Raw genomic sequence first — 17,876 nt, 5'->3', positions numbered from 1 at the left:
GTATGCCATTCTAATATCAGTAATTATCTATTTGAGATTTAGTTCATTTGTAGCTGCCTGCAAAATATGCCTCTTCTATATGAGTCATACAAATTGCTGATATTAAGGCTCCTGGCTAGACCAGGATCATGGGAGTTGTAACCCACAGCAGATGCGGTGTGCATTTGTCAAGGATATTGTTTGTCAACTCATCTCTCCCTCCTCTCTTCATTCGTTCGGTGATGAATGAAACTCATTCAGCCCCTCTGCTGGAGGTCGGGGGAAAAGATTTCTAGTTTGCCTGCTCCCATTTTTGAGGCTCTGTTTCATGTGTCCTAGGAGACGAATGGGTAATAGTTTTTCACGTTACATTCTATTGTTAAATTTGTCTATAACATCATGACTTCATTTTGAAGATATAAATATACATACATATGCACACATAAATATGTGGCAATATGAGAATTATTATATAGCAATGTCTTCTTCTCTGTATCTGTCAAGTTTTTCTTAAAACATGTAATTTATAAAGCTGGGTCCCCTCTATCCTTTATAATTTCTCTGCTCCTTGGCCACTATAATGTTATTCTGGATAATATTTCACTTTTCACATTTCAATTTCAGTTTTCCTTCCAGCTTACCCCTTTTTCATTCCTGCTTCCATTCTTCCCTTAATTTTATTTTAAATTAGAGGGGCAAAGGTATATAAATAATATCAGGAAGTATTACTTTACTGAGAGGGTAGTGGATGCATGGAATAGCCCGACAGCTGAAGTAGTAGAGGTTAAAACTGTAAAGGAGTTTAAGCATGTGTGGGATAGGACTAAGGCTATCCTAGATATAAGATAAATACTTATGAAAGTATTTAGAAAATTGGGCAGACCAGATGGGCCGAATTATTCTTATCTTCCATTACATTCTATGTTTCTATGTTTCTATGTTGTAGACAAGGCATACAGAAACATACATACACAGAAAGTCATAAAGAGATTTACAGACTGTATGTCTCTGTTTGACTGTCTGTGTTTGTATTAGGGATGTGCATGGGGAAAAAATTCGGTTCGACATTCCGAAATTCGGGACTTCGGCCATTCGGTTCGGTTCAGCACTTCGGCTACTTCGGAATTTCGGCACTTTAACACTTCGGCACTTCAGCATTTCGGGACTTCAGCATTTCGGGACTTCGGCACTTTACTTACAGGCAGCCGCTTAGTAGATAACTCCTTAATTCCAACGGTATTAGGGAGTTATCTACCAAAAGGCTGAAAGACCTAAATTGGTCCTTCAGCCAAATTTACTAATATTGAGTAAATATTACTTAGTATTAATTTTGCCCCTACTTGCTATACCGCGAGTAGGGTCATGTCTATTAAACAGTGAGCCTGTGACTGCCCACTGTAAAAAAAAACAAAAAAACACCCCCCCAGCCCCCACCCCTGAATGGAGGGTGAGGGCCCTAAACTAAAATAAGGGGGGGACTTATTGTCCTCCCCCCAGCCCCCACCACTGAGCACTGGATGGGGGCCCTAAATTAGAATAAGGGGGTACTTATTGTCCTCCTCCCAGGCCCCCACCCCTGAGCGGTGAGTGGGGGCCCTAAGTTAGCATAAGGGGGGGGACCTATTGTCCTCCCCCCTGGCCCCCTCCTTGAGCGGCGGGTGGGGGCTCTAAATAAAAAATTAACCCCCCCGTCACCACCCTCCCCCCAAAAAATAACCCCTACCTTCCCCCCTCATCCTAAAAATAATGAGGGGGATCATTATCTAGATACCTGTAAGAAAAAAATTAAATAAACATACCATTTGATGTCTTCTTTCTTGTAAAATCTTCTTTTTTCAGCCCCAAAAAAGGCCAAATAAAAATCCATAATAACCGACGCACTTTAAAAAAAAAACAGAAAAAAACCGAGCGCCCCCCCAAAAAAATCCATGGTCACCCATGGAGGGCTGAGCTCTGCAGGGCGTGGGGAGGCTTATAAAGCCTTGCCCCTCCCTGCAATTAGGCTCAGAGCACTCTGGTTGGTTGGTTTAAGCCATCCAATCAAAGTGCTCTGACAGGTAAATGAAGAGACTGACAGGTAAGTCTCTACATTTACCTGTCACAGCATTCTGATTGGTTAGCTTGCAATCCACCAATCAGAGTGCTCTGTGTCATTTTACACAGCATGGGAAAGTTATTTGGAATTTTCTCACGCTGTGTAATTTGACTCATAACTCTCTGATTGGTTACTTTCAATCCATCAATCAGAGTGTTGTTATGAGTCAAATTTTTGGGGGGGCGCTCTTTTTTTTTTTTTAAGTGCGTCGGTTATTATGGATTTTTATTTGGCCTTTTTGTGGCTGAAAAAAAAAAATTTTGAAGAAAGAAGACATCAAATGGTAAGTTTATTTAATTTTTTTCTTACAGGTATCTAGATAATGGTCCCCCTCATTATTTTTATTCTGAGGGGGGGTAGGTAGGGGTTATTTTTTGGGGGTGGGGGGTGACGGGGGGTTACAGTTTTATTTAGGGCCCTCACCCACCGCCCAGGGGTGGGGGCCAGGGGGAGGACAATAGGTCCCTCCCCTTATTATAAATTTAGGGCCCCCACCCACCGCTCAGGGGTGGGGGCCGGGGGGAGGACAATCGGTCCCCCCTTATTCTAACTTACGGCCCCCACTTGCTGCTCAGGGGTTGGGGCCGGAGGGGAGAACAATAGGTTCCCCCCTTGTTGATATTTAGGAGTATGTTTGTGTGAATGTAGGGGTGGGTTTGTATGTAGTGTTTGCGTTTGAATGCAAGCATGCATTTATGTGTAGTGTTTGGTTTGACTGCTGTGTTTGTAGTGTTTTGTTTGACACACTGTGATACACATACACAAAGATACACACACTGACACATATGCAGATACACAGATACAAATATACACAAACTGATACACATTCAGATAGACATACACACAGATACACACACACACACATATACAGATACACACAAACACTGACAGAAAGGCACACTGGCAGACATACAGGTATATACACTCACTGACATACAGACATACAGATACACACATACATATTGACAGACATACAGAAACACACAAAGACACACTGAAAGACGTACAGATACAGACACACGCAGACATACAGACACACAAATACACACACACACATGCTGGTCAAAACATACACTTTTCTAGCCACCCGCCTGTTTCCAACCTTGTGGGTTCTGGAGGGTGGCTTACCTGTGATCCAGAGTGCTGCCTGAGGTAGTTGTGAGTTGCAGGAGCTGGCCCTCCCCAGACCCCCTCCTCTCGGCCTTCTCCTGCTTCTTGGAATGACATCACTCCCTCCCATGCCGATAAGAAGGGGGCCGGCGGTAGCTTCGCCTCTGCTGGGACTATCAAAAGAAAATAAAGTTTTAAAAAAACAACATAAAAAATGCCTGTATGGGGGCGGGGCCTGACCGCCAAGCTGGATGGACGTGGAGCACCTCAACTCCCCGATGAATCCCCAATAACCAGCCTAAAACTACCCCTGTCGCATGAAAAATCTTAAGCTGCCGCAAGAAGGCAAGGGGAACCCGAGCAGCAGTCCTCGGTGCAAATGTCAGCTGCCGTCCTGCGGACGACACCAACTGATAGGCTGATGGGTTTGCGGCCTGCTGTAAGGCTCTGGCAGGTGAAACGGCCGATCTCCTGTGCTTAGTCCAGCCGGGACCTCTCTCACGCCTACTGAGGGCCCCGTTCTCCCCCCCTGTGGGCCGGTGGGGGTTATCCCGACCCTACCAGGGTTGCAGTGCTCACCCATGACATCTGGACTGTGGGCACGCATGGCAAAAACCAAGATGGCCGCCGTGCCTACCTCAATCTGGAGAGCAGAGGCGGTAGTATCAAAGCAACAGCTATGCACCGTCTGAAAGCCAGTGCCGATCAGAACACCGCGCACTGTCAGCAGCACGAAGACAAACGGATAACTCCAAAGGGTGCATACTCAAGCTCGGCTTATTACCAAGAGCACCCTCACACCATCCGAGGTATCACCTCCCACTGTCACTGGTGGGTCTGTGGGGACTCTATCAGGAATCTGAACCTGCCTATACATGTGGAGACAACGGACATGGGGCAGGCTCTATTCCTGCCTGGGGCTGGTGTCGGCAGACACACAAGACCGGACACACTCCTGGCTGACAAGTACCCAAGCACTCAAGCAGTCAGCGTAAAATACACGGGACCCAATCCCAGCCAGGACACCAGCCGACCCAGCACAGCTACAGGAACGACTAAGCGGCTGCCAACCACATATGCCCAAGATTACAGAGGGCCACTGTACATTCTTTATTTTATCATTTCATTCTTAATATCATTTTGTGTTTATTACAGTCGATCCTAATTCTACAGTTCCCCACTAAAAGCACTTAAAACGCCTGAGCCTGCATGTATACCCAACCCGGCAAGCCCAGTGCTCCACTGTCCCTTGGTGGGTAAACCATACCACGTTATAGCAGGTTAGCAAATACCTACACTTAATCTATGTCGATCTTTCACTTCCCGGCTAGTCAGTCAGAAACACAGAAAGTGGCATCACACGACACCTGATTTAGCACACTTAACAATCTCAGGGGGCAGGGAGTCTAACCCAGTTCTCCTAACATCACAGATAAAGCATTTGACACCCACTGGAATATTAGCATGTCAACTTAAACTAATACTGACTCACATATCCATGTCTAACTAGCCATGCAGGTCACCACACTAACTATCGCATCTCTAGGTAAACCTATTATGCTAACCTATGTCAACGCTACCATATTTTGCACAACTCTTACTAATGTATAGAAATCTATACCTGATGTTACCTTGCATAGCCTGAAAACCCACTAACCGCATAACAACCGTACAACCATGCATGCATCAGTGGCGGATCCAGGGGGGGGGCAACGGGGCAATTGCCCCCCCCGAGAATACCGACGGTCTCCCTCTCCCTCTCCCTCCCCTGCCAGCCCTTAAATGTGCGTGCGGACCGGAGATCACAGATCTCCCTCCCCGGTCCGCAGGCACTGTGCTGGCGGCCGGCGGGGGAGGGAGGGAGTTAGAGGGAGGACCCGGAGGTCAGGCTGCAGCTCCTCCGGGTCCTCCTCTCGCGAGATTTGGAGCGTTGCCGCGGTTACCACGGAAACGCTCCAAATCTCGCGAGAGTGAACTCTCCCCACTGGGACCATCAATGAATCGCCCACCGGACCACCAGGGAAATGTCCCCCCTCCCCCAGTAAAGGTAAGAAGGGAGGGGGGACATAGAATATTTATTTAAATAAAATAAAAAATAAAAATATAAAAAAAAAGACCCCATACCCTTATATCACACACACTGCCCCCCATTACACACATACTGCCCCCCATACACCCACACTGCCCCCCATACACCCACACTGCCCCCCATACACCCACACTGCCCCCCATACACCCACACTGCCCCCCATACACCCACACTGCCCCCATACACCCATACTGCCCCCCATACACCCACACTGCCCCCATACACCCACACTGCCCCCCATACACCCACACTGCCCCCCATACACCCACACTGCCCCCCATACACCCACACTGCCCCATACACCCACACTGCCCCATACACCCACACTGCCCCCCATACACCCACACTGCCCCCATACACCCACACTGCCCCCATACACCCATACTGCCCCCCATAACCCATATTGCCCCATACACCCATACTGCCCCATACACCCATACTGCCCCATACACCCACACTGCCCCCCATACACCCACACTGCCCCATACACCCACACTGCCCCATACACCCACACTGCCCCATACACCCACACTGCCCCATACACCCATACTGCCCCCCATACACCCACACTGCCCCATACACCCATACTGCCCCCCATACACCCATACTGCCCCCCATACACCCATACTGCCCCCCATACACACACACTGCCCCCCATACTGCCCCCATACACACACACTGCCCCCCATACACCCACACTGCCCCCCATACATCCACACTGCCCCCCATACACCCACACTGCCCCCATACACCCACACTGCCCCCATACACCCACACTGCCCCCATACACCCACACTGCCCCCCATACACCCATACTGCCCCCCATACACACACACACTGCCCCCCACACTGCCCCCATACACCCACACTGCCCCCATACACCCACACTGCCCCCATACACCCACACTGCCCCCCATACACCCACACTGCCCCCCATACACCCACACTGCCCCCCATACACCCACACTGCCCCCCATACACCCATACTGCCCCCCATACACACACACTGCCCCCCATACTGCCCCCATACACACACACTGGCCCCCATACACACACACTGACCCCCATAGACCTGTACTGCCCCCATACTGCCCCCTCATACACACACACTGACCCCCATAGACCTGTACTGCCCTCCATACTGCCCCCTCATACACACACACTGCCGCCCCATATACACACATTGCCCACACTCACACATACACTGCAATACTCACACACACACACTGCAACTGTTACACACACATACTGTCCCACACATACACTGCATCCCTGACATACACTGCCGCTCTCACACACGCTCACACACTGTCCCCCTCACACACACACTGCACCCCTTACACATTGCACCACTCACACACACTACTGCTCCAATGCACTACTACAGCCCCATTTCCCAGCAGACTTCAGGTAAGTTGTCAAACTGTTCTTAAACGGTTTGACTACTTACTCTGGGAGGGGGTCCCGGCACTATAGACACCATAACCACTACACTGAGCTGTAGTGGTTATTGTGTCTGGATTATTTCTTTAAATAATCTACAAGTGCCCCTCCCGAGATCAGGCTCTGGATCCGCCACTGGCATGCATAGACTAGCTACAAGAGTTTTACTCAATCATACTAAGCCTGTTATCTCGTATAAAATTTAAACGTGCTGTTGTATGTCACTGAATAGCTTGTACTCGCTGTCGTGGCACTGCAAGCCTGTTGTAATCTTGTGCACAAGAAAAATGAAGATTTTTTTTTAAAAAATGCCTGTATGGCTTTATGGGTAATAAGGTAGGAGAATTAGGTCAGGAAGGGATCACTTTAGTGATCCAATGTAAATATACAATGAGAAAAAGCTAAGGTAGGAGGAATGGCTCACTGGTTCCATAGATTGTATAAAGGGAACCTAAATTGGACTAACGTTAGCCCTTCTTATAAATAGCAGAGGTGTTCCCTCGTTAGACAGATACAGGGTGTAAAAAATATATAACCCACTTGTAACAAAGTGGCTACACACCCTGCTAATAGAAATCCGATTAACAATACAGCTGAACTGTAGCAATCCAGAATGAACTAATACCTTGTAAAAGTTGTATAGAAGCTTACTTGTGTCGAAATAAAAAACATACAGCATTAGCGCAGTCACTCGACTACCTATAAGTCGCTGAATATGTTTTCTATTATCTTTATGCCAGCTGTTCATCTTTGTCATCAGTTTAAAGAAACTCACTTACACTGGGGATTATATATATATATAAATGCATTATATATATATATATATATATATATATATATATATATATATATATATATATATATATATATATATATATATATATGTATAAATATATACAAAAATTAACTATGGGGAGCACTCACAGGTTTCAAAAATTTGTGGAAATGGTGTATTTATTAGGTCTTTAAAAAATCAACTGTGTTTACAAAAAAATCAACGTTTTGACCCATTCAGGTCTTTATCAAGATCACGTTGATTTTTTGTAAGCACAGTTGATTTTTTTGATGACCTTATAAATACACCATTTGCACAATTTTTGGAGACCTGTGAGTGCTCCCTATATTTAATTTGTATATATTCAACACAGGACTGCACCCAGGCAAAGTATTTATTGTTGTTTACGTTGGAGGAGTGCCAACCAGTATTTATATATGGTTGCCACCTGGTTTTAACTAAGCAAATAAGTAAGAGCGTCCTATTGGCTAGTTACTCAAGACCGGACTGGCCAACCGGGATACCGGGAAATTTCCCGGTAGGCCATGGCACTTGGGGCCGCACAGTGCAGCAGCCGTTCCTCTCCCCACCCAGTACACACACTCACATTGGGGTTACTGGGGAGCACAGGTCTCCTATTACCTCTAGAATAGGCTTTCCTTATCCACTCGCGAGCAGCAGGTGCAGTAAATAGAACTTTCAATGCTGCTCGCGAGCCTGGAGTGAGTGCAGGGAGGATGGAAGTCTCTGTCTCTGCCTGACAGCCTTCACACACAGGAAGCATGTGACCTGGCAATCAGGCAGAGCAGGGCAGCCCACACGGTCTTCCAAATTCTTGCTTCCTGTGTGTAAAGTGCTGTCAGGCAGGGAGCCCTGTGAGAGAGCTGGAGGGAAGCTGCTGGGAAGGAGCAAGGTATTTTATTTTAATTGTACTGATTCTTAGAGTGTTTCTATTTGAGGGTGTAGTTGTGAGTGTGTTTGGTGTGTATTTTTGTAGTGTGTGTGTCAGTATGGATCAATGTGTGTGTGTGTGTGTGTCAATATGGATCAATGTGTGTGTGTGTGTTAGTATGGATCAATGTGTGTGTGTGTGTGTCAGTATGGATAAATGTGTCAGTGTGGATCATTGTGTGTGTGTGTGTGTGTGTGTGTGTGTCAGTATGGATCAATGTGTGTGTGTGTGTGTGTGTGTTAGTATGGATCAATGTGTGTGTGTGTGTCAGTATGGATAAATGTGTCAGTGTGGATCATTGTGTGTGTGTGTCAGTATGGATCAATGTGTCAGTGTGGATCATTGTGTGTGTGTGTCAGTATGGATCAATGTGTCAGTGTGGATCAATGTGTGTGTGTGTCAGTATGGATCAATGTGTCAGTGTGGATCAGTGTGTGTGTGTCAGTATGGATCAATGTGTCAGTGTGTGTGTCAGCATGGATCAATGTGTGTGTATGTCAGGGAGTGTGTATGCATTAGTGATTGTGTGCCAGTGTTTGTATGGGATGCAGCATTAGTTTGTGTGCCAGTGTCTGTTGTTGAGTATATGTCAGTATGTATGGACATCAGTGACTACACGCCAGTGTGTGTGCCAGTGAGTATTTAATTCAAAATCCATGTGTCTGTATGTTTTTTTTTAATTTAAAATAAATTGAATTAAAAAAAAAAAAATATATATATATATATATATATATATATATAATTTTGCTTTATCTTTGTGATTTGGTGATTTGTGGGAGTATTATGCATCTATATATTTGCACAAATGCATATTAATATATGTGTATTATATCCAAATATATATATGTTCAGCCCCCACGGTGATCGGCTGCCTGAGAGCAGAGGCAGGCATTGGGATCACTGAGGACTGAGGCAGGCAGGCTGCTGAAGGAGGGAGGGGGCATCCGGTTCATGGAGAGCTGTAGGAGGAAGGCAGGCGGCTGACAGAGGGAATTGGGCGGCTGGCTCATTTATTGCAGAGGGAGGGAGAGAGGTGGCTGGCCCACCTTTTTTTTATTAAAAACTGGAAGGATAGTGGGGAACCACCAGTGTTGGGTTCAACAGGGTAAAAAGAGAGGCAGATGAAGTGATGCACCCATCATGCCTTGTGCCTACTGTACAAGCCTGTGGGGGCAGTGCTATGATCTGGGGTTGCTGCAGTTGGTCAGGTCTAGGTTCAGCAACATTATGTGCCCAAAGAATGAGGTCAGCTGACTACCTGAATATACTGAATGACCAGGTTATTCCATCAATGGATTTTTTCTTCCCTGATGGCACGGGCATATTCCAAGATGACAATGCCAGTATTCATCAGGCTCAAATTGTGAAAGAGTGGTTCAGGGAGCATGAGACATCATTTTCACATAAGTATTGGCCACCACAGAATCCAGACCTTAACCCCATTGAGAATCTTTGGGAGGTGCTGGAGAAGGCTTTGCACAGTGCTCCGACACTCCCATCATCAATACAAGATCTTGGTGAAAAATGAATGCAACACTGGATGGAAATAAATCGTGTGACATTGTAGAAGCTTACCGAAACAATGCCACAGCGAATGTGTGCCGTAATCGAAGCTAAAGGCGGTCCAACTAAATATTAGAGTGTGTGAACGGTTTTCTTGGTGGCAACTTTTTTTTGGCCTGGCAGTGTATATATATATATATATATATATATATATATATATATATATATATATATATATATATATATACACATACATAAAAAAAAATCTATAGAGAAAATGCATACATACATACAGCATTGAAATAATCAGGTAACATTTTTACTGTCCGAGTTACAGTTAGGGAAAAAAGTATTTGATCCTCTGCTGATTTTGCAAAGAGGAGTGGGACAGAATTCCTCCTGAGATGTGTGCAATCCTGGTGGCCAACTACAAGAAACGTCTGACCTCTGTGATTGCCAACAATGGGTTTTGCCACCAAGTACTAAGTCGAAGAGATCAAATACTTATTTCACTCATTGACATGCAAATCAATTTATAACTTTTTTGACATGTGTTTTTCTGGCTTTTTGTTATTGTTTTGTTATTCTGTCTCTCACTGTTAAAATACACCTACCATTAAAATTATAGACTGATCATTTCTTTGTCAGTGGGCAAACTTTAAAATCAGCAGGGGATCAAATACTTTTTTCCCTCACTATATCTATACCTTGTTTGGATAAGTAGTTACTTAGTGACGACTTCAGCACACGTTGAGAGATGTGTAGGATTCAATTCAAATTCATTGTAATATCAGCAGGATATCCACGAAGGGGGCAACATTGGTATGAAGTCCCCCAGTGACAGTGAGAGTCTTGATGGATGTGAGCCATCTCCTTTACATGCCTCCAAAGGCAGAATAGTGAATAAGTGTCACTTAATTGAGCATTGCGGAGAAAGGTGTGAAGATCAAGATGATGTAACAGCAAGGTCTCTGTTCCTCTGGATTGGTCAAATGGGTTATTTAAACATTGTTGGGAAAGGGGGTGTTTCACACTGTGTCCCTAACAAGAGTGTTTAGAGACAGCAAAACGTACAATAAGCCACATCAAATGTTGTGTTCTTATTTAACACAATGGGTGTTATTTTTTCATTTAGGTATATTTTTTAAAATGATACAATAACCACCATCACATCTTATGTTTTTTTAGGTGGTCATGGTAGTAGGAGTCTGGATGTGTAGTATTTTAGCTTAAAACACTGCACATCCAATGATATTGTTAAGTTGACAAGTTGAACCCCGGCACACGTGACATAGGCTACCTAATGTAAATTATGTGCATAAAAAAAAAACATCTGTCATCAATGCCACAATTCAACAGTTTCTCCCTTTCAGGCAGAGCAAGAGCAAATCCCATCCGATTTTTTTTTTTAAAGGAGCACTATATGGTCAGGAACACAAACATGTATTCCTGACCCTATAGTGTTAAAACCACTATCTAGACCCCTTGGCCCCCTTTGCCTCCCGTAAGATAGTAAAATCTTACTTGTATTCAAGTCTGAAGCTGCTGCCTCTGCCTGTGACCTTCATCTGACCTCTGACATCATCAGAAGTGGTGGCCTGATCAAATCAATGCTTCCCCATAGGATTGGTTGAGACTGACAAGGAGGCAGATCAGGGGCAGAGCCAGCATGATTCAAACACAGCCCTGGCCAATCAGCATCTCCTCATAGAGATTAATTGAATCAATGCATCTCTATGAGGAAAGTTTAGTGTCTCCATGCAGAGGGAGGAGATACTGAATGTTTGGATGCATTTTAGGCAGCCATGACCCAGGAATGATCTCTAACAGCCATCTGAGGAGTGGCCACTGAAGTTGTCACTAGGCTGTAATGTAAACACTGCATTTTCTCTGAAAAGACCGTGTTTACAGCAAAAAGCCTGAAGGTAATGATTCTACACACCAGAACAAATTCAATAAGCTGTAGTTGTTCTGGTGACTATAGTGTCCTTTTAAATCTCCCCTCCTACTCCATTTCCTCCTTCCCTTTCCCTTCCCTTGTGTACTCAAAGAACGTGCATGTGCTCTGAGCCTGTTAAATCCTCCAATCAAAGGCTTTTCTATGAGTTTAGAACCTATTGTTTTACATGCAAATGAAATATTTAAGGCCAACAGAGGTGATGTAGACGGCAGGTATGAGATTGAGGTACCCAGAGGTACTATTGAGTAAAGAGGGGTGCAATATTATTTGCAGTATGGGGGAAAGAGGAACCTTTGAGGTTGTTTGTAATAGGCAGAGTTTTACATCCTTATTGTGAGTTGCTTTCCATCAACACAGATCAACATAAAATTAGTACCGTTAATGGTGATTACTGAACAACATCAGACTCAGTAATGAGACAATGTGAAATGTATTACAGGTGGGTAAATGAGAAAGCTCGCGCTCTGTTTGTGTAATATAACATACAATACATTAAATGGCTGAATTGATACTTTGTTTCAATTGAGATGAGGATACAAGTTGCTTTACTAGGATGTGTTCAAAACAGGATTCGTTGCTAAGGGTGCCTGTAGAAACGCAGAGCAAAGTCTGAACAACAACACTAAGTTGCATGTTAAGTTGGGAGCTCTGGGATAGTGTTTTCTCGAGTTTCTGTGCTTAAGGAGGACTTTATAGAATCCAACTTGGGATATACAGGTGATACATAACAGTATTTTCTCTTTTTGCACTGTGGGGACTTTTGTAGTATTTTGTTTCACTGCAATTTTTCTGAAAAATGCAACAAAAAAAAGGAATATGAACACTTTTTTTCACCAGGATTTGTGACTAAATGGCTACTAAAAAAGACTGGGTATACCCCATTTTGAATACCTTGCATTGTCTATTTTTACAAATGGTATGCCATGATGGACTTAATTTTTATTCCTGGTCTGCCATGAGGTTTCAAATGCAACATAGACCCAGCAAACGAAGCTGGCAAACTGAAATGGACTTTCCAAAACACCATCAAATCTGTACATGGGTGGGGGGAGGGAGGTACACAAATATGAGTGTTCTAAAGAAGTAAAATGTGTGATGGTGATATCATCAGGAAGGTGCAGTTTTTGTGTGTAAAATGTTTGAAACAAATATAAATGCTAACTTTGGCTAGGGTTTGTGACCAAGTGGCTACCAAACAAGACAGCAAATACCACATTTTTTGTTTTATATCTTGGGTTGTTTACTTTTGCAGATGTTATGCCATCATGGGGGTAATTCTCATTCCCAGGCTGCCATACGGTTTCAATGGCAACATTACCAATCTGGCAAATTTCAATGTGCAAAAATTTAAAATGGGCAAGCCCTATATTTGAACATGTAACTTGCCAAAACCCCATAAAATCTGTACATGGGGGGTACTAAATTACTCGTGAGGCATTGCTAAACACAAATATGTGTATTTTATTGCAGAAAAAACTAACACTATTATGACGTTCAAAGTTAAAATGACACAGAAAACTTGGAAAATAACAACCATTCTTAATCTCAAACTTTTTTAGCTTTTATTCATCTTAAATTATGTTTAATATACAAATAGTTGATGTGATGAAAGCCCAGTTTCTCTTGAACAAAATGATGTATAATTCTTTTTTCTTTCCTATTAAGGTAACATGTACAATTGCATCAGTCCTTAAGGGGTTAAAGGAACACTATAGGGTCAGGAATACAAATGTATATTCCTGAGCCTATATTTTTAAAAACACATATTAGGCCCCTGCCCCCTCCTTGCCCTCCTTAAATTAGTTAGAAACTTACCTTTATTCCAGCGCCGTGCGGATCTGCTAATGCAGGCCTCACCCCCAATCTGCCTCTTTGGCTGAGGTCATCAGAATTAAGGGTCTCAGCCAATCCGATGCTTTCTTATATGATGATGATCTCAGGCAAGCAGGCGGAGCAGGGCCAGAGCTAAATGTCCCGCTGGCCAATCAGCATCTTCTCATACATATTGAATGAATGCATATCTATGGGAAAGTTCAGTGTCTACATGCAGAGGGGGAAGACACTGAACGTCAGTGATGTACACTGTGCAGCACTGACCCAGAAAAAACCTCTAGGGGCCATCTGAGGAGTAGTCTCTGAAGGTATCAGGCAGCAATGTAAACACTGCCTCTTATCTGAAAAGGCAGTGTTTACATTGAAATGACTGCAGGGACTGACTATACTCACCAGAACAACTACAATAAACTGTAGATGTTCTGGTGACTATAGTGTCCCTTTAATTCTATTTTCTTTTTCCAATCTTCTCATGTTAAGGGAAGGAATTGTACTACTTAGGTTTTTACTGATCATTAATAATTGGTAAAGAAATATTATTAACCCCCAAAAAAACAAAAAATACATTTATAGAGACATACAGGCGGGCAGGCAGGCAAACAGAAAAACTATTCAAATTATAATTATTATTTTATTATTTATATAGCGCCAGCAAGTTCCGTAGCGCTGTACAAATAGACTGACTTCAACAATTGACTTCAACAATTCATCTTCATTAACATTACATATTTTGTATTTTCCACTTGCAAGAGACAGACATTATTTTATTCTAGGAAAATAGAAAAAATGTAATGATCTATGCTTCCTGTATCGAAAGGATGAAACTACAGGCGATTTAGGAAGGAAACTGCCACACTCAAGCAAGCAAGCATGATTTTATAGTACAAAAGGTCCCTATTTTATTTTACAGTACAGCATTACAGATCGTGTTACAGACTATACAATTCCTATGCACCCTCTACGTATGTAAGAGATACTCTGAACAATAGGTTAGCGACCTTGGCAGCCGGTTAACATATGAGAGCGAACAGGTTGAGAAAGGTACAAAGATGATTAGAAGACAGGATATTGTCTTGGAACAGATTGGCTCTGTGTTGCAATCTGTGAGTGTAACAGACACTGCTAATAGGTGATACAGATCCCAGGTTCTAAGCAGTATGATTAGAGTGTAACTGGATTTCAGAGCTTTCACAGAGAGAGAACATTTTATAAGACAAAAGCCCTGGACATTTCGAGATAAAATCAGTCTAAAAGCAGATCTGATTCTTGGCCAAGAACTAAACCTATACCTAATGGATTTTATTTGTACACAAATTTGCTATAATTTTTCCCCAGCAGCCTGTTTTCAATTTTGCAACTAGACAACTTAATTGCAGAACCTATATTATTTCTGGATTGCATCAGACAAAACACAGCATTTTCTCAATATTCTCTACTAAGCATCATGCAAAGGGTAATTACTTGCAGCATTATTTAATTATGTTTCTTTGCCTTGTATATTGAACCACTTTATTGAACTTTATGCTAGTGCTTCTTCAGGGTGCAATCGATCTATGGTGTGTTCTTGGCTACTATTTCATAGTTTGCAGAACAGTTTCACAGGTGAAATGTTGATCAATTAGTCTCTTTACCTGCAAGATTTTAGAATTATTGATGCTACTAGAGAATAGTTGTAAATACACATCCTTTGGACAGGCCTGTTCAAAAAAACAAAACAAAAAAAAAAAAACAGACCCGAAATACAAGAATGAGTAACAAGAAACATTAAATCAGGCAAGAGAACTGGGGATGGACAGCAGCTCAAAGAGCTTGCTTTTTGGGGAGTCTCCTCTCAGTTCTCAAAATGATTTTAACTCATGACATTACAGGGAGAACCAAACCCATCTGCATATCACACTGATCCCACACAAAAGGATGGATCAAATCCAAAATGCAGGCCAGCTTACTCGGTAAGAGAGCTACAGGAACCCCAGACGAAGGGCAAGCTATTTGACTTGTCTGTTCTCAGTATTCTCTTGCACCCTGTTTTAGTAAGTAACAAGAAGAACTTTTATTCCACTAATGTGAACCTGGCATTGTCAAGCTATTGTGGATAAGTCTGCGGCTGACCAGTCAGTGCATGCTCACATCCTTGCCTCTCGTTTCAGCCACCCTTGCAAGTCCTTATCTTAAAGACAGCATTGCTGTCAATGGGTTTTTACATTTATATGCCATTTATCCATAATATATCACTCACAGTTTTAAGTAGAGTATTATGGGATTGCAAACTGTGCATCACGTGCAGCCAAGCCTGCTTTCACCACCTGCTCGCTGGCACTGTAGTTATTTACATCTATGTGTTAAAGGCATTTACATATAACAAATATCTTTAGATTTAAATGCCTTGTATTGTTTACATCCACTAACAATCTGGCTGGCGCAATTCAATGACCTAAATGCTCGTTTGTCAAGTTTTTATGACAGGTGCACTTTAATCAGCAACTGTATGTACCTTGGCTGTTTGCCTGCAGTTGGCAGAAAATATATTTCCATATATAACCATCCAATACAGTTATTCTTCACGTTCTTGCTTTCAGTTAAATCCCAGGAGTTTTTCATGCTGAATAACAGCTGCTCATAATGCAGGAACATGGCAGAGCAGGTTACGACATCATGTAAAACATTTCTTGTGATGGGACATAGTGAGCCAGGCCAACTGCTCCTGCTATGTATGCCAGTTGGAGCAGATGGGAATAATGACCTGAAGAGCCATTAATCCCAAATGACAGCTCCTCACTGTGAATAAGAATTTTAAAGTTGTAGACGTTTGGCATGCAGATAATTAATTATATTAACTCCTTTATGACTAGGTGAAAATCCCTTTCTATCAAATGTTAAAAAGGTATATATTTGATAAATCACATATACCAAGAGAGTATATCACACAACCATCACCACTCCACTCTTCCCCTCACAGCTTGGCAATCATCGGAACTGCTCCTCCCTTGCGATCCCTCTGTCTGAAAAGGCTGCTCAGCGAGGTCCTGCAAGGTAAGTAAAGTTACTGTCACACTCAGCTTATTGTTAGGAGCTTCACTGCAGCCCTGGGACATTTAGGCTTACGGTAAGGGTTAAAATTAGTGTTTGCAACCAGTGGCGTACACACAACCCATGGGGCCCCGGTGCGAAAACTGATCCGTGGGCCCCCCCCCCCCCCCGCGCGCGCTTACTCTGCGCGGGCTGGGGCCGCAACACATGGCGGCGGGCACCTGGTCGCAGGGCTGCGACCCCTGCGACCACGTTATGTACGCCAGTGCATGCATAAACACATACACTTAAAGGACCACTACAGACACCCAGATCACATCAGCTCAATGAAGTGGTCTGGGTGCCAGGTCTCTCTAGTTTTAACCCTGCAGCTGAAAACATAGCAGTTTCAGAGAAACTGCTATGTTTCACTGAGGGTTAATCCAGCCTCTAGAGGCTGTCTCATTGACAGCCGCTAGAGGATTTTCTGCGTTTCTCACTGTGAAAATCACAGTGAGAAGACGCTGAACGTCCATAGGAAAGCATTGAGTAATGCTTTCCTATTGGCGGTTTGAATGCGCGCGTGGCTCTTGCCACGCATGCGCATTCGGAGCTGAGAGGCGGATCGGGGCGGAGAGATCCCCAGCGCCAAGGGAGTCCGGCGCTGGAGAAAGGTAAGTGCTTAAGACACACACGCACACATTAACTGACAGACACACACTCAGTGACAAACATACATACACACTCACTAACAGACGCACACAGACACACACTCTAACACTAACACGCACACTCCAACACACACACTAACACACACACACTCTAATACTAACACACACACACTCTAACACTAAGACAAACACTCTAACACTTACACACACACACTCTAACACACGCTCACACACACACTAACACAAACACACACACACACTCACTAACATACACTAACACACTCACTAACACACACTCACTCACACACTAACTAACATACACTAACACACTCACACACACACTAACATACACTCACACTAACACACACTCACACACACACACTAACGAACATACACTCACTAACATACACACACATTAACTAACATACACTAACACACTCACACTAACACACACACACAC

At 43.6% G+C, this 17,876-nt stretch overlaps 1 protein-coding gene across 2 annotated transcripts in view; it reads left to right on the top strand.

Annotated features, from left to right (window-relative positions):
- The window catches only part of PTN (pleiotrophin), a 163,151-nt gene that overhangs the window by 20,781 nt on the left and 124,494 nt on the right, over positions 1–17,876 (top strand). Inside the window, exon 2 of one of the 2 annotated variants that reach the window (XM_063447573.1) lies at positions 16,696–16,769. The exons of the other annotated variant lie outside the window; for it this stretch is intronic. The gene's annotated coding sequence lies outside the window, so the exon portion shown is untranslated. The remainder of the gene's footprint in view (positions 1–16,695; positions 16,770–17,876) is intronic. 2 annotated transcript variants of the gene reach the window in all.

Source organism: Pelobates fuscus, chromosome 3 (genome assembly GCF_036172605.1).
Source record: "Pelobates fuscus isolate aPelFus1 chromosome 3, aPelFus1.pri, whole genome shotgun sequence".
NCBI lineage: Eukaryota > Metazoa > Chordata > Amphibia > Anura > Pelobatidae > Pelobates > Pelobates fuscus.
This window is presented reverse-complemented; position numbering and strand designations above follow the sequence as displayed.